This window comes from Rhinoraja longicauda, chromosome 3 (genome assembly GCF_053455715.1).
Source record: "Rhinoraja longicauda isolate Sanriku21f chromosome 3, sRhiLon1.1, whole genome shotgun sequence".
NCBI lineage: Eukaryota > Metazoa > Chordata > Chondrichthyes > Rajiformes > Arhynchobatidae > Rhinoraja > Rhinoraja longicauda.
In genome coordinates, this window is record NC_135955.1 from 22621879 (window position 1) to 22640885 (window position 19007).

At 41.2% G+C, this 19007-nt stretch overlaps 1 protein-coding gene across 3 annotated transcripts in view; it reads left to right on the forward strand.

Moving 5' to 3' along the window:
* Nucleotides 1-19007, forward strand: part of lingo2 (leucine rich repeat and Ig domain containing 2) — a 535791-nt gene that overhangs the window by 160761 nt on the left and 356023 nt on the right. The gene's annotated exons all lie outside the window — the stretch shown is intronic.

Below are 19007 nucleotides of genomic sequence, written 5' to 3' on the forward strand. Positions count from 1 at the left end.
GGGGTGGTGACGTCACCTTGTCCTGTATTTGGGAGTGAGGAAGTTGGCAACCCTATTGCATGCTGAGCTGTCGTCTACGAACAACAGCCTGACGTATGTGTTTTTATTGGGTGAGTGGTTGCTGCAGAGTGGAGAGTTAGTGAGTTTGCATCCTTTGTTGATCTATTGTGGCAGTAGGCAAATTGTAGTAGATCCAGGTTCTTGCAAAGGTAGGAGTTGATATGCACCATAACCACCTTCTCAAAGCATTTCATCATTAAGGAAGACAGTGCCACCGGTTGGTAGTGACTGAGGTATGTTACTTTACACTTCAGATGCTGTCCGAGATTTCACCCTCCTGAAGGATCATCTGATGTCGGCCTCGGTGACTGAGATTGTGATACCGTATGGGAGCCGGGAAGGCATGTCAGTGTTCTCCCCATCATAGTCTGCATAGAATACAGTGAGCCCATCCAGCCTTGTTGCTGCTTGAACTGCCCCCCGGGGATTTGCCTTGTTGGAGGTGATAGCGTGCAAACCCTGCCACAGCTGCCAAATGCTCATCTCATCCTTCAGTTTAGAGCACATTTCCCATTTATCCTCTTTGATGGCCTTATCAAGGTTGCATCTGGACCTCATATAAATCTGCATCGCCAGATGGGAATACAATAGACAATAGACAATAGACAATAGGTGCAGGAGTAGGCCATTCAGCCCTTCGAGGAAGGATCTCGGGCCCTGAGATCTGTCCTCAAAAGATTACAAACTTCCTGGTTTATTCACGGCTTCTGGTTGGGGATCACTTGAATGGTTTCATGGGTACACACTCCTTCACATATTTACTTATAAAGTCTACAACAACCATGGCGTATTGATTCAAGTCCGTTGCCGAGTCCTTGAACACTGTGGTGGTTTCAGCGATGGTCGTGATGGAGAGGTGGTTGAGTGGGATATGCAAGTTTAGTGGCTCTTGACTTGGCAAGGAATGTGCAGCAGTGACAGGATGGGCTGAAATGTCCACGTCAGGGAGAGATAATTAATTGAACTGGCCTTCCTATGTGCCTGAATAATTCTGCTGATCGCTCCATGACTGCTCTGTTACTTCACGTTGAAAATATCCTCCAAATACTATTTCACCACATTGACAGTCTTGAGTGAATGAGTGAATGCTTTAAGCTATTTCATCACATAAGAATAAAACTTATGCCTCCCCAGTAACAATACCAACACCAGTTGAAGCCGAGGACAACACTCAGATACGGCTAAATAGCTAATTTGGCAATACCAGCCAAAAAACACATTTCTAGGCAACAATAACGTCAATTGGACAGAGCCGGTACGTTATATCCAGTTTCTATTTTTAAAAAGTCATTTCAGAGGAATAAGAAGCAGGTATCAAGGCAGTGAAAGGGCAAGGATGGGAACAAATGCCATCATGAATGATTGACCATTGGCAGTCTCACGGAGGAAATTTGAAGTAAGTACTTCTCTAAAGCAGCTGATCAAGGTCCATCGATCATCCTGCTGACTTGTACTCCTTTTAAGTACCTTAGTTTAGTTTTTTAGTTTTGAGATACAGCGCGGAAACAGGCCCTTCGGCCACCGAGTCCGCACTAACCAGCGATCCCCGCGCACTGACATTATCCTACACACACACCAGGGACAATTTACATTTATACCAAGCCAATTAACCTACAAACCTGTACGTCTTTGGAGTGTGGGAGGAAACCAAAGATCCCGGAGAAAACCCACGCAGGTCACCGGGAGAACTCCTGTCGTCAGGATCGAACCCAAGTCTCTGGCACTGTAAGGCAGTAGCTCCACCGCTACGCCACCGTGCCACCCTCTTGTATGTTTTGCTGGCACATGCATCTCTAATATTTGTTTGGAGATGTGAACAGAACATTAAAATCAAATCATGTAACAATATCTAATTTAAAATAATACAATAGCACTCAACATTTTTGTATTTGTACCAAACAATCGGCCTTCCTGCGCTCTCAATTCAAAATCCATTTTATTATTCAATGAGTAGTGTAAGAAAATAACTGCAGATGCTGGTACAAATCGAAGGTATTTATTCACAAAATGCTGGAGTATCTTCAGTCTGAAGAAGGGTCTCGACCCGAAACGTCACCCATTCCTTCTCTCCTGGGATGCTGCCTGACCTGCTGAGTTACTCCAGCATTTTGTGAATAAATACCTTATTATTTAATGATACTTCTGTAAAAATGACACATTTTCTATCCTAGGAGTATCAAATCTGCTCCCTGTCATTTTACCAGTGTGCTCTGAAGCTATCACTGAGCAACCCTGAGTCACAATTCTTTTTATCATGGGCCAAATGTTTCAGCTGTCTTGAATGAATGAGTGAATGCTTTAAGCTTTTATATTACAGGTCTTATCAGTCTCAAGTATTTATTCCACCATGGATCACTATCGGCAGGGAGAATGGGCTCCCAATCAGTTCCCATTTATTCATTTACATCGCTGATACATTTTGATTTCTCATAATATATTTGCAACTGACATTACATGCCTAATCCTGAGGTAAACATGCACCCTGCTGTTCTGATAGACATCCATTTATATCAGTCTGAAGAAGGGTCTCGACCCAAAACGTCACCCATTCTTTCTCTCCTGAGATGCTGCCTGACCTGCTGAGTTACTCCAGCATTTTGTGAATAAATCGATTTGTACCAGTATCTGCAGTTATTTTCTTATAAAAAAAAAAAATGTATTATTATATTCCATTTATATAACATTGGTGGCAATAAAATCAAAATTTCATAGATCTTACATTATGTTGAAGACCTTTCCTCAAGTTTAGGTCTCACCATTTCCACCCTGTCTCTGAGGTTATGTATTTAAATAGTTTTCATTCATAAAGTTTTTTTAAAATATTTCAAATCTTCTAACATAGAAGGTGGACCATCCCATCCCCATCAACTCTCCCCAGATTTTTCTGCCTCCCACCTTTTACAGTCATTGATACTAACCAATTAATCAACCAGAAAGCATGTCCTTGGGATATAGGAGGAAACTGAAGCATTTGGGTGGATAGCATATATGGTCATAAGAAGAATACAGGCAGTTGAGATCCATCAGAGGTATACATTTCTTTGTGACATCAGGTGCCATTCAACTCATTGATACCAGTTTTAAGAACAATCCCATCAATCCAATTTTCCCACATTATCCAGTGTACTATTTTTAAAATGCCCATTACCTCCACGCTGATTGCCATTCTACCCAGCGCCACTAGGGGTAATCCATAGTTGCGATTCACTCCACCAACCAGCACATCTACAGATGTAGGAGGAAACCACAGGGTTCCAGGAAGAAATCCATGCAGTCACACATAGAAGATATAGACTCCACATAGACAGGACTGAAGGTCAGAATGAACATGAGTCATTGGAACTGTGAGTCAGCAGGCCTCTTGTTGTACCACTGTGTCATCCTATGGTGTTGGCATGGTTGTGCTTTTCATTCATCTCAGAATACAGTAGCTGGGCTTAATGCTACTGTTGTAGAACTGCAATTATATGAAATCTGGTCTAGATTGGAGTTCCCAACGGTGCATTTGTTCAATTTCTGCAACAATGTGTTAATTGATAGTTATATTCATATATTAATTATATTGTGTTTTTTTTAAATGTTTGTTTTAGAACTAATTTTTCCTCAGTGAAATATGAACTCTCAATGTCCAGGTTACTTTCAACTGCCAAAGTTCCTAAGACGCCATAACCATAAAATCTACCTGCAGAGTATAAAAGCAAGTTCGCTGAGCTCAGAATCCATCTTGTACTATCTGCCCTCACACTAGTTATAGGTCAGTTAAGGCCTGACTTTACATTGGCCCAGAAACTGCTGAACATTGGTAGTGTGTGAATGTTGCACCCTTACAACATGTGCAAATGGAGAGACCTGTGAATTGTAATTGTCAAATGGTGCTGGCTGATTTGCCTCCATTATGATTTGCCTTCCTAGAAAGTCATCTAAAGTTTAATGAAGCTGTAATGGGGGCTCCTCCTCTTTGTCTGGTCCTCTCACACATCCTGTCCTTCCCACAATACCCCCAACTCCCTATCACCATCTTTCTTTCCCCTCCCGCCCAATACCCACCCACTCCTCCCACTGGATTCCCTTTCCACCAACCGCTGCTCATCTCTCCCTCCCTCCCTCATGCCATTCTGCCACTGCCCTTCTGATTCAGTACTTTATTTTCCGATCAGATTCTAAAATCTGCAGGCTTTTGTTCTTTGCTTATCACCACTGGCCTCTGTCATTATCTCCACCCATTGCTCTCTGACTGGACTATTATCTGCAAATCAATCCCTCCTCACCTGAATCCACTTATCACTCACTAGTTTTTGTCCCCATACCCTGCCCCCCCAGTTCTTTATATTGGCTACTTCCCCTCTATTCTTTCAGTCCAGATGAAAAGACTTGAGCCAAAAAGCCAACAGTCCATTTTCCTCCACTTGTGCTGTCTGACCCACTGAGATCCTCCAGCAGCTCACTTTTTTTTTGAATAAGCAATACAAGTTGTTCCGAAACCAGACTTGGAAGATAAGAGAAGTACAGCTTCATGAAACTTTAGATGACTTTCAAGCAAGGCAAGTCATAATGGAGGTAAATCAGCCAGCACCATTTGACAATTTACAATTCTCAGGTGTCTCCACTTGCACATGTTGCAAGGGTGCAACATTCACACTACCAGTGTTTGAAGTACACAGCCTCATCAAACAAAAGGCAACATTGCATAGCACTTCATAGTTCAGCTTTATTTCTCACAGAGCATTTCATACAAAAGGAACAGTTTCTAGCTCACATGCTGTTATTTGGAAACAAAATGTTGAGCCTGTGAAACAGCAGTAGAATGCTGCCCTTTGTCATTAGTGTTGTCATGTTTATTTGATAGGAGCTGTGTATTGTGCTGTATTCTTAAGTTCAACTATTGACTTCAATGGACCAGAATTATGGAAGTACAATTCAACATACAAGTGCCATTATGTTGGTCACAAGAAATTTAAAATGAGTTTACATTCCACCCATTATTATTCTTTCAGAAATGAACCTACTGTGCAATAATTGTAATTTGGCATTATTTTAACAAATGGATTGTGTGTACTTCTTTTGCACACATTTTAAATTCTGTGTACAAATTGGTGGTCCAGAATGAAGGTGTGGTTCAAGTTTTACTCATTAATCTGAATATTTTTTAATGACAAATCTTTCATGAGCAAGCACAATTGGGTATATAATAGAAACCAATTGTCTTATCTCTTTCCCTTTAAACCATATGTCTTGGAGCATTAGAGAATGATAATTTTGTACGTTTGACCCAGTTGCAATGTTTTTTCCCCAAAAAAACTAGTTACTATTGGGGAGAGTGTTGATGTTCTTGTTTATGAACAATTTTAAATAGCTGAGAATGACTCCTTTTAATTTTATTGATGCTCACGGTCAATACACTCCTACTGAAAAGCTTTGAAAAAGAATGCGGTCGTACCCATTTGCCTCAATTGTGAAAATAAGCGTATGGCCTTCCTCAAGCAACCTCAGTCAATAGATACTCAGCATGCCAGTCAATTCCTTGGGGTACAGACAGTATCCACAAGCTAAATCAGTAATCAAAGAAGGGGAAAGCTGACCTGTGTGCTTCTTCTATCGTTTATAGTGGTTTGCCAATTTTTTCTGATATGCAGAATGTCTTCCGCAAGGAAGGAGGTCATTCAACACATGTGCGTACAGGTTAATTGTTTCAGCATTGAAGCTCGTCTCATTCAAAACTCCGCTGCCCGTCTACTCACCCACACCCCGATCCGTGACCATATCACCCCCGTCCTTTATAAACTCCACTGGCTCCCCATCCCCCAGAGAATCCAGTACAAAATCCTCCTCATAACCTACAAAGCCCTCCATAACCTGGCCCCATCCTACCTGACCGACCTCTTCCACAGGCACACTCCCACCTGCACCCTCCGCTCTGCTGCTGCCAATCTCCTATCCCCCCACATCCGGACCAAACTCAGATCCTGGGGGGACAGGGCTTTCTCCATCGCTGCTCCCACCCCATGGAACTCACTACCCCAAAACGTTAGAGACTCCTCCACACTCACCACATTCAAAACATCGCTGAAGTCTCACCTGTTCAGTACTGCCTTCAACCACTGAAGGTCACCTCACCTTCTGTCTCCTTTCTCTGTTCGTTTATTTATTTACTTATTTATCTATTTATTAATTTCCCTATGTTCTCTAAATCTCTGTAAAGCGTCTTTGAGTATATGAAAAGCGCTATATAAATAAAATACATTATTATTATTATTATTATTCCTCAATTTTCTCCCCATAGCCTGACAAATTATTTCAAATACTTATCCAGCTCCATTCTGAATGCTACAATTGAATTTGTTTCTATTTCAAGTCTGGTCATGTCAAGTTTATTGTCGACATGCAAAACCATACATTATACATAAATTACACACATTCTGAAAACAAAACAGTAAAAAGAAAAAAAAGTGTGCAAAAAGAATAAGACGTGTGCCAAACATTAAACAGTCCATGGTTGCGCAAGTGATGGTCCACAGTGTTCTGTTATCAATGTAGGATTTGGGTTGTGTGAGTTTGTTCAAGAACCTGATAGTTGTAGAAAATTAGCGATTCCTGAACCTGGTGATGTACAACTTCAGTTTTTTGTATCTCTTGCCCAAAGGTAGCAGCGAGAAGAGGTCATGGCCCTTCTTCCACTGGCAGTGTATTCCAGACCCCTATTCATTGTATAAAGTAAATTTCCCCTTGTTTCACTTTTGGTTCTTCTGCCAGTTAATTTCATTTTGCAACTCTCAGTTTTTGAACCCTCTTGCAACTGGAATGGTTTCCCACTACTTTGTCTTAACTCCTCATGATTTTAGCTACCACGGTCAGATCTTCCTAAAATTTCCTACATTCCAAGACAATCTCAACATCTTCATTTCATCAGAGTCACTTTAGTCTATCTCTCCTGAAATCTTATTGTTAAACCTCTTTTGCAACCTGTGCTGCCTAGAACTGCACACCATATTCAAATTGTTATATTTAAGTACTAGTTTAACTTCTTCATTGCCTCTTAGCTCTCTTACCCTCTCCTTCTCCTTCTCGTTATCTAGCCACTTTCAGTGCACTGTGTACCTGTATATTGTTGAATTGCAGTGATAACACCAGTCCAAACTTACAGAATTTGTAGGCCAAACCAATCAGGCAATTATAACTAACTGAGATGCCAGTGGCTGATGGGCTAAGGGCTGATCTCAACTGATAGCTGAGGGTTCTGGATTGTTTAATCCATAGTCCTAACATCGAATGTTGAGGCTTTCAGTTTTATTTTCATGGTTTCAGCAGCACCATTGATCCAGATTACTTTACGTCCCTCAGGATCCTAAGATTTATGTTCTTTCACCGACATTTAAATCAGCAGTAGCATGACTTGAAGCTCATTACAGAGAACATCTCATATGTGTGGCGATGGAACAGTTCAGTGACTGGATGTGACTTCTTCTGCCTACATACTGATTGGCGGGGAATTAGTTTTATACCATAAGTTAGCTGAATTAAATTAAATAAGTTAATGAGGAATACACAGTCAAAATGTAAGTGTGGATGAAGAAATAATTCCTTTATTCTCAGTTTGTGAAAACAAAGCCACCACCTGCTTTCTGTCAAAAAACAGAAGACAACTTTGTGAAAGTTTGATCTCACTCGAACGTTAGTCAACTTCTGATGCTTTTCACTGTATCTTGGTATGCGTGACAATAATAATACATATTCTCTGCTTCCTTTTAATATATATTTTTTAAATTCAAGAAAACACCCAAGTCACATCATTAGTTATGCACGTGTAACAGGAGGATATGGCACCAAGCCCAGTTTGAGATTATTAGCACCTCGATGTACAGGAAATATTGAAATTGACCCTCTTAATTGCAGCCTTTCAATTTAGAAATATAAGTGATAATAAAGAAACCTCATACAATCAAATACTTAAGTGCATTTTCAGATAGGTAGAGGTATACAGAAATGAAGCTTGGTTTGGTTTATTATTGTCATGAATACCAAGATACAGTGAAATCCATTTGTTTGTGTTCTATCCAATCATATCAGATAATACGATTAGGAAAATAACTGCAGATGCTGGTTCAAATCGAAGGTAGATACAAAATGCTGGAGTAACTCAGCGGGTTAGGCAGCATCTCAGGAGGGAAGGAATGGGTGACGTTTCGGGTCGAGACCCTTCTTCAGACTGATGTCAGGGGAGGGGGTGGGACAAAGATAGGATGTAGTTGGAGACAGGAAGACAGTGGGAGAACTGGGAAGGGGAGGGGAAAGAGAGGGACAGAGGAACTATCTGAAGTTAGAGAAGTCAATGTTCATGTCGCTGGGTTGTAAGCTAACCAAGTGAAATATGAGGTGCTGTTTCTCCAATTTGTGCTAGGTCTCGCTATGACAATGGAGGAGGCCCATGACAGAAAGGTCAAATTCGGAATGGGAGGGGGAGTTGAAGTGCTGAGCCACCAGGAGATCAGGTTGGTTAAGGTGGGATAAGCAAAGGTGTTGAGTGAAACGATCGCCGAGCCTGTGTTTGGTCTCGCCGATGTAGAGAAGTTGACATCTAGAGCAGCGGATACAATAGACGAGGTTGGAGGAGGTGCAGGTGAACCTCTGCCTCACCTGGAAAGACTGTTTGGGTCCTTGGATGGAGTCGAGGGGGGGGGGGGGTAAAGGGACAGGTGTTACATCTCCTGCAGTTGCAGGGAAAAGTACCTGGGAAGGGGGTGGTTTGGCTGGGAAGGAACGAGTGGACCAGGGAGTTACGGAGGTAACGGTCTCTGTGGAAAACTGAAAGGAGTGAAGATGGGAAGATGTGGCCTGTAGTGGGATCCCGTTGGAGGTGACGGAAATGTTGGAGGATAATTTGTTGTATACGACGGCTGATGGGGTGGAAGGTGAGGACAAGGGGGACTCTATCCTTGTTACGAATGGGGAGAGGGGGAGCAAGAACGGAACTGCAGGATATAGAGAAGACCCTAGTGAGAGCCTGAACTATAATGGAAGAGGGGAAGCCCCGTTTCCTAAAGAATGAGGAATCTCTTATGCCCTAGTGTGAAACACCTCATCCTGGCCGCAAATATGGCATAGACTGAGGAATTGGGAGTAGGGGATATAGTTTTTACAGGAAACAGGGTAGGAAGAAGTGTAGTCTGTCTCCTGTGATGGAGATGGTGAGATCCAGAAACAGTAGGGAGATGTCGGAGATGGTCCAAGTATATTTAAGAGCAAGATGGAAATTAGTGGTGAAATTTATGGTCAATGAGTTCTGCATGGGTACAAGAGGTAGCACCAATGCAATCGCCAATGTAGCGGAGGTAGAGTTTGGGGATGGGGCCTGGAACAGGAATTGTTCGACATACCCTACAAGGAGGCAGGCATAACTAGAGCCCATGCGAGTGCCCATAGCTAATACAATACTATACTATATTATTATTATCAGATAATATTATACATAAATACAATCAAGCCATATACAAGTACAACAAGTACAACAGGTTGAACGAAGAGAAATATACCAGATTGCAGCATATTGTTTTTCAGCCTTGCAGCTTAACAATTCCAGAGAAAGAGTCCAATGTCCACAATGAAGTCAGAAGATCAGGAAGATACCCTAGCTTATGGAAGGACCATTTGGCAGTCTGATAGCAGAGAAGAAGAAGCTATTCCTGAATCTGGTGGCACTTCCTTCAATCTTTTATATCTTCTCTCAATGTGAGTAGGGAGAAGAGAGAATGACAAGGATAAAGAAGGTTGTTGATTATGTTGGCCGCTTGCCCAAGGCAACGTGGAATGTAGAAGTGTAGACTGTGAAACGTGAAGGTGGAGTCCATTTTTCATAACTTTTTGTAATTTCTGCCGGTTTTGGGCGGAGCTGTTTGCAAATGAAACTGTCATGCAATCTGAGTCTCATGCAATCTGAGTCTCATGCAATCTCCCCGGTCCAACTACATTGAATTTACGGCCAAAAAGCACCCAATGCCTCTACTTTCTCAGGAGACCTTGGAGTATGCTTTCTCTGGTGCATATCTAGAAATTGGGAAGAATGGTTGGAGATATGCCAAGGTCTCCTGAGAAAGTAGAGCCATTGGGTGCTTTTTGGCCGTAAGTTCAATGTAGTTGGACCGGGACAGATTGTTGGTAATATTTATGCCTAGGAACTGGAAGTTTTTTTTACCATTTCCAATTCTGTGCCATTGATGTTGATTGAGGCATGTACCTGCTTCCTGAAGTCAGCAACCAGCTCCTTCATCTTCCTGACATTGTAGCTCCTTCATTGTGGAGAGATTTTTTGTCCTGACACCATGTTACTAAACTCTCCATCTCCTTTCTGTACCCCCATCATGTCATTGTTTAAGATCAGGCCCACCACATTGGTGTCATCTGGAAACTTGTAGGTAGACGGAGCAGGATTTGTCCACACAGCCGTGAGTGTGTAGGAGGAATAGGAAAGGGGCTGAGAACAGATCCTTGAGGGGCACCATTGTTAATAATTACCGTGGAGGATACCGTCGTCTCTCCTCTCTGATTCTGGTCTTTGAGATTTATATGGCAGCAACTATCCACGAACCAGAACTGTGATATCCAGTATAGGTAACAATTGGATCAGAGGTAAAGATGTTTTATGATTGTATACTTCGGTATTTTAGTGTTTAAATCCTGATGCTTGGAAAGACTAGATAAGCTCATCAATATATTTTCTCAATATTAAAATAATCTGAAACTAACTTTCCAATGCTCACAGAAGGGAAAATATTTTTTGCGTGTGTTTGAATGTCTTATTGGAACGTGACTTCTGAGAACATCGTCATGTTGATATTCATTGAGCTGTGAAATGCAGAACACAAAAGGTGGCCATTTGGCCCATTGTGTCCATGCTGGGCAAAAAAGACCATATGAGGCACAGCTAAGGATGAGCATCTGAAACCACTTTTGGATTGACATTAAAATGAGAGCACAGCTACAAACTAAAACACAAGCCTTTCCTCCTTCCATTGGGACAATTTCAAATACTGCCTCTTTGAACAAGGTTTTGGATATCTGCCCTAATATTTTCTCAAGTGGCATGGCGTTACATTTTGCTTAATAGTCTCCAAAGAACATTTTTTGGCCTTTCATCTTTTTTGCAAAATACATGTAGGTCTGAAAGGTCTGGCAGACCAATAATATACAACATCATCTGAGTAGCTGTTGGATCAGAAATATTTTAACTTTATTGTGCATTTTTAGTGTTAAATATATTTCAAATTTGAATTATTTATGTATGTGATAAAATATTTATTCTGAATTTGATTTGCCTGGAAGAGCAGGTGACCAGAGCTGTTCTGGAGACTTTGTAGTGAAGAACAGCCAGCGAACTGAGCCATGGAGTTAAACAGAAAGGTTGGCCGGGGTTCAGAGGAATAGTATGCACTCTGGGATTAGGCCTGACAACTTGAAGCTTGCTATTTGGAGTGTGTGGAAACTGAAAAGATTTAGAGGAAGGAATATCAATGAACTGAGGCCACAGGCAATGCTGGCTATTTTTGGAAGATTATTTTGAGCTATGACAGTGTTGAAACTATTTGAACCAATGCTAAGTAGGTTACTTTTGCCTGTTAAGGGGCCACACCTTGAAGAAAAACTCGGCCGAGAGCTGTTGTAAAATGTTGTATAACAAACTGTTCAGAGAAAATCTACGGAAGAAGTAACATAAGAGGATTACATTTCGGGACGTCACCTTTGTGTCTAGTTGAAGTGATGTGTGAGGCTGCTTTCCTCTTTTTCACAGGCCAAGCCATATGTACGTCCCACTGTGATCAGAGCTGCTAAACTTAGCATGGCATATTAGCAAAAGCTGAAAAAGGACCATGCTTTGTAACTACAAAGATTATTTGTTTTTAATTGACTCTTGCCACACAGGCCCGATGTTAGTTTGTCTTGTTGCATATTATTCTATACATTAATGAGAATATCCATAACAGCTTCCTTTTATGTTTAGCTATGGCCCAATGATAGCATCGGTACATTTTAATTAAAAGGCCCCGTGAGTTCAAACACTTCTCCAAATGCAAGTCTACACTGACTTTCTGATGTTGTGACACAGGAGTACTGCACTGTTAGAGATGACATCTGTTCAATTCTTAAATAGTTAATTAGAGCCTCAGCGGTATTACTTTAAAGAAGGAATATGAGTCTTCCCAGCTAATATTTACTCCTCAACTAACACCACTGACAGATTATCTGGTCATATTGTTGTCTCAAACCTTGCTGTATCTAAATCGACTTCTAACTTTCCTATATTACAATAGCAACTACAATCCAATTACAGAGGTCAATTAACCTACACACCTGCACATACTTGGGATTTGGGAGGAAACCAGAGCACCTTGAGGAAACACGTAGTCACAGTGAGAACATGGAAACTCCACAGAGACAGGACCCGAGGTCAAGATGAAACCCCGGTCTCTGGCATTGTGAGGCAGCAGCTCTACTAGACCATTTCAGACCAATGAAAAATCTCCATATCCAGAGTATTGGGAATCTTTGGAATACCATAGCTCGGCAGAGAGTGGTCATCTTTGAATATGTGCAAAGCTGAGAGTGATAAATTCTGGGCACAAAGTGGATCAGGTCACACAGAGAATTGGTAACAAAGTGAGGCATGGGATATGTTAGGATCTTATTAAATGGCAGAGCAGGATTGAGAGCTGCATTGCAGCAGTTACTGTTTTTATATTTTACCCTCTCTGTTAATGTGATGAAAATAACATTTGTAGAGCTTGAATACTTTATATTTTCTGAGCCTCGGTTGCTATCTTGAAAGTAGAACCAAGATTGAATGGCAATCTATACATTACAAGTGGGAAGGAAATGTTTCTCTGCAAGAATCATGCACAGGCCACCCACAGCTGCGAATACAACACTTGCTTTGGGTGGACCTTAAATCAAGCAACATCCAAGATGCTCATTCATTATTTAAGAATATGTTTATTGTGCATCTTGGTTATTGATTTTGCCACGAGTGCTACTGTCATTCAGTCACATTGCTCACATCTTCCTTTGCAAATTACTCATTTTTGTTCAAGAAGTCAGAGCCTGGGTCGCCTGGGATGGAGAACAGCAGAAAAACAAGGTATCATTCCAGCAGGACATGCAGCAGCGATACATTGTTAGTCCTGTGACATTCTGGTATATTTGAATGATTTATGTCAATATATCGCATTACTGGGCAACACACAAAAAAGGATTTCTGAACGATCTAATCGCTATCTTTACATGATGTTGCACTGGGGATAGTTCCAACTAATGCGTTCTCCTTTCAGCACTGAACAAATTAAATTATAACTGTCTCCGTGAGCTGCCTGTTTTGTGAGTATCTGTTGTCACATTCATCTCCAGTCTTGTGGTTCAAAGGGCGTCCACAAGTTAGATTAATAGTAGCAGTTTTTACTTTACAAAATCCTTTTTATATGGAGCAGCTTTGAGCTAACATTGTTGGAAATTGTTTTATTTTGCCTTGTTTTAACAACAAGAATTTTACATAGTTAATACAGGACCGACAGTAGAGAAACAGATCATTCAATCCAATATATCTGACATACCACTGGTCTATATTATTCTTTAGAGTGCATTTATATTGATATGCATTAGCTGTAACCTGATGTACAGTATGTTATTCCCAAATCAAGATATGCACTGAGCAAATGTGCAGATGCAGAACTCAAAGCGCTGGTATACAGTGTTGAAGCATAACTGTTACCTTCCAATTTGTGCTAAATTGATAAGAACTTCCATTCTGTGCTAAATTGATTTCTCTGAAGTGCAAATGTCCATTCCAACCAGATTGCTAGTAATCATATTTTCAAGTGTACTATCTGTAAGCTCTTTAGTTTGCTGCTTACTAACACAAATGACAGAGACTTAATAATCAGTAAAACATTCTTTATTGAAGGCAGTCAAGAGTAACAAAGGCGACTGGTAGAACAATCTATCTAACAAAACCCATAACACATGGTGCACTCTGTTCTTAACAACATGCCTATACTTTACACTGCTTTCTTTTATTTAAGGAAATAAAGTATTTATGCATGCAAACCATCAACTATCTACATGTGTGGAATTATGCCACTAGTTGAACATTTACAAATGTTTAATTGTATAATTTAACTAAACACTTCATCTTTTCAACCATGAAACACTTCATTTTGAGTTCCGCTTCACATCTCTCAGCATCCATCCCAGTCATAAACAATTCCGATGGATTACTTGTCCATGAAATTCTGTCTTGGGCCCAGCACATTGATGCAAACATAAAGAAAGCCCATCAATGACTATACTTCCCAAGAAGATTAAGGAGATTTGGTACATGGTTCTTTGGTAGGCAAAGGTTCTCTTAAACTTGTACAGGTTTATGGTAGAGAGCATATTGACTGGTTGTATCATGGCTTGGTTTGGCAATGAACACCCAGGAATTATAAAGTTTGTAAAAAGTGGTCAAAACTGCCTGGTCCATCACGGATTTTGTTCTACCCACCATTGAAGGGGTCTATAAGAGGCACTGCCTCAAAAAGTCAGCCAGCATTGTCAAGTACCCTCACCACCCTGGCCTGGCTTTTAAATCACTCCTCCTTCGGGAAGGTAGTCTAGGAGTCTGATTGAGTAATTGAGAAATGTACGAGGTTGCGGAGAATGTAGGATCAGCTTGGTTCATCATGGATACAGGTCTCTCCATCATCAAAAGCATCGATACGCGGTACTGCCTCAAGAAGGCAGTCTCCACCATCAAGGATCCCCACCATACTGGTCATGCTCTCCCCTCACAGTTGTAATCGGGCAGCAGGTACAGAAGCCTGAATCCACGCCGACCAGCAATACCCGCACACTAACACTATCCTACACAATCTAGCGGCAATTTACAATTTTAGCTAGCCAATTAGCCTACAAACATGTAAGGCTTTGGAGTGTGGAAGGAAACCGGAGATCCCAGAGAAAACCCATGCAGGTCACGGGGAGAACGTACGAACTGTTCATACAGCATCCGCAGTCAGGATTGAACCAAGGTATCTGGCTCTGTAACGCAACAACTCTACCGCTGCGCCACCGTGCCACCCAATTTTTTTGTATGATGTATTTATAATATAATATTTTTTGTATAATTTATGCTTATATGGTTTGTCTTTGTACCGGTGTTGCAAATACAAGCAAGAGATTCTTTCTCCATGTTCTTCATTGCGCTCTTACACTTCAATCTGGGACTTTTGTCTTTCACCATACTAGTAGTGTAAAATCCTGTCAAAGCCCACCCACTGTCCTGGAACTCTATTGAATTTATGGTCTCATTTGGTCCTATCAGAATACAGAATGTTCCTCTGAGTTCTGACCATCAAAGTTTGCAATGTTTCCATTGCTCCACGGATGCTAACTCACTGTTCAATACTGTCCATACATTATCAGCATAAGAATCCGGCCCTTCATGCCTGTTCTGAGTTTAATCATGACCATGGGTGATCTTCTATCTCAATGATATATATTTTCTGTGCTCTCTCCTTCTCCTTGAGTCCTCCAGTGCCCAGAAATCTATTTTCAATGAACTCAAGGACTGAGTCTCGGCAGGCTCCAGGGGAAAGAATTTGCCATCCCCGGAATGAAGAGATGTCTTCCCTCAATCCCAAATGGCCACACTGTCATCACCATCTCAGCAGACTTGGAAACATAGAAATTAGGTGCAGGAGTAGGCCATTCGGCCCTTCGAGCCAGCACCGCCATTCAATACGATCATGGCTGATCATCCAGAATCAATATACTCTGTTCCTGCTTTCTCCCTTGCCCCTTGATTCCGTTAGCCCTAACAGCTATATCCAACTCTCTCTTGAATGCATCCAGTGAATTGGCCAGAATTGGCAGAGAATTCCACAGATTCACAACTCTCTGGCTGAAAACTTTCTTCCTCATCTGAGTCCTAATTGGCCTACCCTTAATCTTAATAAGGACTTCCTTCTCTTTGCCCCTGGAATTGCGCCCCGAGTAAAATTGCTTGCATGTTTAAGCACCAATTTTCATGCACTTTTTCAGTCATTCAGTATGCCACATCATTTTGATTGAATCCTCTGTTTAGAGATAGAGCACGGAAACAGGGCCTTCAGCCCACCGGGTCCACGCTGACCAGCGATCCCCGCACATTAACACTATCCTACACACACAAGGGACAATTCTTACATTTACCAAGCCAATTAACCTACATACCTGTACGTCTTTGGAGGGTGAGAGGAAACCGAAGATCTCGGAGAATACCCACGCAGGTCGCGGGGAGAACGTACAAACTCTGTACAGGCAGCACCCGTAGTCAGGATCGAACCCAGGTCTACGGCGCTGTATTCGCTGTAAGGCAGCAACTCTACTGCTGTGCCACCGTGCCGTGCCTGTTGTGGTAGGTTGTCAAACAGAGGCAATGTCTGATACAATGTTTTATTAACAATCATACCACTTGATGAAATCACATCTTACAGGCACATTTAACACTTCTATAGACCATATCGGTTTCTCTGAATTTCATGTAAATGTTGTTCTGATCCTAATACCAAAAGGCATTCTCAGTCCTCAGTACATTATCATGCATCATCTTATTACAATGAAGTAACAGTGTCCATGGATAATCTTGAACTCTAACTACCAACTTGGTTTTGAAACTGGAGAACTGAAATCTCATGAATATAACTGGTCAGAGCTGAATAATAATATAAGGTTTTATGAGCGGGAAGGAACAGCAGATGCTGGTTTAAACCGAAGATAGACACAAAAAGATGGAGTAACTCAGCGGGTCAGACAGCATCTCTGGAGAAAAGGAATAGGTGATGCTTCGAGTTGAGACCCCCTTCTCTGCTGAGTCTGCCAGTCCGAAGAAGGGTGTCAACTCGAAACTATTCCTTTTCTCCAGAGATGCTGTCTGACCCAGAGTTACTCAATTTTTTTGTGTCTATTATAGGGTTTTATGTTGGATTATTATGTTTTTTTCTTCTTGAATACCTCCCCTTCAAATTATCAATTTCATAGTTATACAGCACAGACACAGGCCCTTCAGCTAAAGGATCCATGCCAACCAAGATGTCTATCTGAGATAGTCCCATTAGTCTGCATTTGGGAGGCTGATGGGGTTCCCTTTGAGCAAGGCTCAAAACCTTTTCTATGCATGTAATTTTAAACATAATTTTACCCACCTCTACACCTCCTCATATGATCCTACCCTGGGGGAAAAAAGCTGATCCTACCCTGGGGGAAAAAAGACTGTGAACACTCACACCTAATCTACTACCTTCATACTTGCATACGTCCCTATAGGATCATCCTTCAGTGGCCAGTGTTCCAAGGAAAAGAGCCCCTTTCTATCCAGCCTCTCTTTATAATTCCAGCTCTCCGGTTGGTCCCTGTCACATCCTTGTGAATCTTTTCTGCATCTTTCCCATATCTCAGTGACAAGAACTGCACACAATGACATCATTCCTGTAGCTGAGTGACCAGAATGGTACATTTTTAGAGAATAATTTAAAAATAAAGATTCTTAATATAAATCTGTAGTTTGTACAGTGGTGACGCTGGTAGAGCTGCTGCCCCACAGTGCCAGAGACCCTAGTTCGATCATGATCTCGGGTGCTATCTGTGTGGAGTTTGCATGTTCTTGCTGTGACTGTGTTGGTTTCTGTCAGGTCCTCCCACTTCACAAAGACATGTGGGTTTGTAGGTTAATTGGCCTCTGTAAATTGCCCCTAGTTGGTCGGGAGGGGATGCGCAAATGGAATAGCATAGAACTAGTGTGAAAGGGTTGGTGTGGACTTGGTAGACTGAAGGACATCTTTTTTTGATGTATCTCTAAATTAAAAATGTTGAAAAATCATCCACAGAATATTGTCTGTTTCAGGGATTCATTCCACCGATCATCTGATTATTCTATTTGCAACATTTAAAGAGATGCTTATCCTTGAAAAATACATTATCTGGAAAGTGTGCATTAATAGGTATATAGTTGGGTTGTTGTATCGATGTATTTTATTATTTTCCAAATGTTGCATTTAGCATGTCGAAGAGCACATAAGAAATAAAATACTGTATGGATCATTCTGGATTTTTAAAAAGAATTACTTGCTGATGAAATCACGTTACATACTAATAACGATCAATTTTTCATTATTACTATTATTACTGGTGATTCAGTTGCTTATTTGTCTTAAAAGATAGATTTCTATATTTATTAATGTAGCATTGCACATTTGATTTCTTGCAAATTGAGTAATAATGTGAATAACTGAACAAATGCATTTAACGGAGTAAGTCTTTTGCTGCCAAACTGATTAATGTTTTCTTGCTATACTGTATAGGCTCTCTGTCACACAATGATCTAAAAATTCTCAGCATTTTATTTAAGTCGATCTCTAGTCTTCCTCTAAATTGATCTGTGTAATTTCAACCGAACAAACTTTGAAGATCTTTATGCACCTCCATTTATGCTTTAATGCATAACTTCAACTTCTATGGATCCACCATTTAGTGACTGTCCCTTCTGCTGTCTGGATCCTAAACTCTGGATAGACACAAAATGCTGGAGTAACTCAATCTCTGGAGAGAAGGAATGGATGAAGTTTCAGGTCAAGACCCTTCTTCAGATGGATTCAGTCTGAAGAAGGGTTTCGACCCGAATCGTCACCCATTCCTTCGCTCCAGAGATGCTGCCTGTCCCGCTGAGGTACTCCAGCATTTTGTGTCTATCTTTGATTTAAACCAGCATCTGCAGTTCTTTCCTAAACTCTGGAAATCAATTTCTAAACTTCTCTGCCTTCTCCCTCTCCCTTCTGAATTACCTGCATGTCACAGAAACTCAAGTTACAAAGAAAATTGTGTCAATGGGGGAAAGGGACTTAAGGGGCTAGTGAGTTTCTGAGTCACAATATTTTCCCACAGGATTTTTA